This window comes from Etheostoma spectabile, chromosome 21 (genome assembly GCF_008692095.1).
Source record: "Etheostoma spectabile isolate EspeVRDwgs_2016 chromosome 21, UIUC_Espe_1.0, whole genome shotgun sequence".
NCBI classification, from domain to species: Eukaryota; Metazoa; Chordata; class Actinopteri; order Perciformes; family Percidae; genus Etheostoma; species Etheostoma spectabile.
Window position 1 is genome coordinate 14,267,417 of NC_045753.1, and position 3,848 is coordinate 14,271,264.

Sequence of the window (3,848 nt, forward strand, 5' to 3'; positions counted from 1 at the left end):
GGGGGGGATAATGTGGAATGTGAAACAGATGTTACTCTAGTTTCACAGGCACTGATGTCAACACTTTTACACTGCACAGGGAAGTGTGTGTGTGTGTGTGTGTGTGTGCGTATGAGAAACCTCATTTGAGGGAAGGCTTCCCATAAACACCTGTTTTGTTCCGGTTAACATCTCTCGTCATGGTGAAGAAATGATGGCCTCGATGAAGAGGAGAGAACGAGAGAGAAGGGAAGGAGGGGGGGGGGGGGGGGGTCACATCTATTCCCCTCCTTCTGTGAAAGAGAAGCGCTCATGTGAGATGAACACATTCGTTTATTCATTCGGCCCGTCTATTTTCAGCCCAGTGGGTTTATGGTTATTGGAAAGGCGTTGCCGTCTCGCTACTTCCCAGAAGGAGTCAATATTTCTCCCTCTCCTTCATTTCTCCCTCTCTGCCTCTTTTTCTCTAATTCAATATTTTCTCCAAAACACCACTCTCCCCTCTCCACGCACAGGCAAGGAATGCTGGAAGGCATTTGAGAGAAACAAAACACAAGCGTACGCGCGCGCACACAACACACACACACACACACACACACACACACACACACACACACACACACAGAAAAAAGTGTAATGTTACCGAAGCCAACAGTGATCCCGGAAAACCTCCTTCTCAGGATGTCTCCCACTTTCTCCAGCTTATCTCAGTTCCCCATCGCTGCTCTGTGTTGCTTACAGATGGATCTTTATCTCTCTCTTTTCACGGCTCTTGCGGGGGCTCTCGGGACCGACTGTGGCCTTTTTACGACGCTGATGTTTGCTAATGACTTTTAATGACGACTTGTTATGGCTCATAAAACCTGGCTCTGTTACTGGCAATATCAACTTTAACTACAGTGTGGTGCGGTCTTGATAACACACACTAGGACATTTATCGAGTGATTAACATCAGCCAAGACAGCAAGAGTATGCATGTGAATTGGAAATGTGTGTGAGGGAAGAGAGATGTGGATGTGTAGTTGTAGCATTTGTGAGCCAGAAATGAAAAAAGGGAGGAGGGAAGTGTTTTGTAATGAGTACAACTCCCTTGTGCCTAATCTCAGTCAATGGTAGATAAATTTCCACATGCCTTCACCTCCAAATATTGACATGAGGGAGCTGGGACATAAGCAGTTCAGTTTGGGCTTGAGCCCATAACCCCATCATATTATCATCATGGGTTGTGGGCATGCATTCACCTCCTTTCTCACTCTCTGCAGTCAGATAAATGGGTGATAGGTGACAGCTGAGTAGAATTAGCTTCACAGCTCAGCGCAGGGGTGTAAAGGTCAAGCCAAAAGCAGGTTTGTGACCCCTGAAGAATCTGAGGGTGTCACTGTTATTTCAGAGCATTCATGGCCACAACACGTCACACACACTGGCACTGGGACAGACAAACACACACAGATGCACATTTACGCACATGCATGCCTCACTCACTGGGGTGGATTAATGTAGGACACGTGAGAGTTCAAAACGTATTCTACATAAACCGTGACATATTCGGATTGAAGACAATTGTGGAAAAGTAGAGGAATTTTAGTAGAGGATATTTTGAGGGAAAAGAGTCCTCATCATAGCAAGATGATCTGTGTGAATATGAATATGTTCAGCATTCAACGCTGGTAGGAAAACAACACATTTTTCCTGTTTTCCTAGTTTTCTGTAAAGAAAATGAATCGCCTGTTTGGATTATCAAATAATCCTCATTAGTCAAGGTAGGTCCAGGTAAACGTTATTATCCACAAGTAGGAAATTCATGTGGTCACCAATACATGCTCCATTGTTATACAGCCCGCTGCATCACATTAAAAACATAAATACAAAACATTTAAAGGAAGAAAAACAAGCACAAGACAGACAAAGCAGTAAGAACATCGAAGAAACATGACAAGCACGTATGACTAAATAAAACAGTTGAGTGCTGCTATATACAGTATGCTCATTGTTTAAAAATGACTCCGAGTTTTTAGGTCTATTGTTGTGCAGTCTAATCGCCGTAGGCACAAAAGACTTGCGGTACCTTGAAGTCAATTTCTTTTGCAGGAATCTGCCACTTGAATTGGTTTGTCATTACTTGTTATCGTTAAAAGTTGTATTGTTAAAAGTAAAAAATGGTTTTCTGATGTTTTTTAGACGAAGCAATTACCGATTATTGAGAAAACAACCAACAGGTTACTCAGTAAATAAAGTCATTGTTAGTTTCAGCCCTAGTATACCCATATAAAATATATAAATATAAAATGATCACCCGTACAGTATAATATGATCCAGTACAAAAAACCTATTTTTGTGAAGCCTATGATGTGTCCACAAGAAGTTCACCTAACTCTGGAACTTTTAAAAAGTCATTCAGTCCGGTGCATCACTACCACAAGAAAAACCAGCCTCATAACTTACCAACTCCTCTCTACAAGTAATATGAACAACAAATTCCTTTTGATTAAAGTTGCAGGCCTGTTGTAATGGATTGCATTAGACTGCAGTTACGTTGTTATTTTGTTTGCAATCTATAAGTGAAAATCTGAATATATAAAAGAGCTAATTCTAATTCATTAGATAATGGTAAATTGCTACAGTTTGGAAATGACACAAATTTCTTTTAAGTATCTAGATTTACATCTGAACAGAGCATTTTGATATTTTCTCAGACTTCATGTTCAGTATAATTAGCTTCGTTGGGATAGCGGCGCCACCTTGAGGCCCACAGGTCTCTGTGCATGCTGATAGGTCGTCCGTTAGTTTTCCTTGCAGACGATGATTACTACGGTGGCCCTGAGGTGCAAAACACAACAACAAATCAGAAAACAACGGCAAATCAAAAAACACAACCGCAAAAGAGAAAACACAACACAAAAAGAGAAAACACAACGGCAAATCAGAAAACACAACACAAAAAGAGAAAACACAACACAAAAAGAGAGGAAAACACAACACAAAAAGAGAAAACACAACGACAAAAGAGAAAACACAACGGCAAATCAGAAAACACCAACACAAAAGAAGAAAAACACAACGACAAAAGAGAAAACACAACGGCAAATCAGAAAACACAACACAAAAAGAGAAAACACAACACCAAAAAGAGAAAACACAACACAAAAAGAGAAAACACAACGACATTAACCAAAACGGAAAGGTAGGTACTGTTGACAGCTATCCAGTATCACGTCATATTCATGTCCGGATCAAAGTATTGCTTAATAGCAGCGTGTACCTGTATTTGTGGCGCTCATGTTTGAAAAATGGAAACAAACCCCGTCTTTCCGGTTCAAAGGAAGGACCAGTTTTGTCCAATCAGCGACGATTCCTGTTGCCCGAGGGTACCTACCACCTTTCCGTTTTGGTTAATGTCGTTGTGCTTTCTCTTTTTGCGTTGTGTTTTTCTTTTGTGTTGTGTTTCTGATGCGTTTGTGTTCCTTGTGTTGTGTTTTCTCTTTTTGTTTGTGTTTCCTTGTGTTGGTTCTGTTGCCGTGTGTTTCTCTTTTGTGTTGTGTTTTCCTTTTGGTTTTGTGTTTTTGATGTGTTTTCTCTTTTTGTGTTGTGTTTTTCTTTTGTGTTGTGTTTTGTTGCGTTGTGTTTCTCTTTTTGTGTTGTGTTTCTTTTTGTGTGTGTTTTCTCTTTTGCGGTTTGTGTTTTTTGAAATTTGCCGTTGTTTTCTGACTTGCCGTTGTGTTTTGCACCTCAGGGCCACCGTAGATTACCGATTACAAGCAAGAGTATATGGCTGCAGCCTGGAGCGTCCCATGTCATCCGTCCCGTCCATAGACCGTTAATGGTCCCGTCTCATGCGGTTTCGTCTCATGCGGAGGCGTGTCCAACGGTAA

The 3,848-nt window shown here is 41.2% G+C and overlaps 1 long non-coding RNA gene across 1 annotated transcript in view; it reads left to right on the plus strand.

Moving 5' to 3' along the window:
* The window catches only part of LOC116671777 (uncharacterized), a 13,488-nt gene that overhangs the window by 7,036 nt on the left and 2,604 nt on the right, over positions 1 to 3,848 (plus strand). Inside the window, exon 2 of the long non-coding RNA XR_004327360.1 lies at positions 345 to 354. This is a non-coding gene — a long non-coding RNA (uncharacterized LOC116671777). The remainder of the gene's footprint in view (positions 1 to 344; positions 355 to 3,848) is intronic.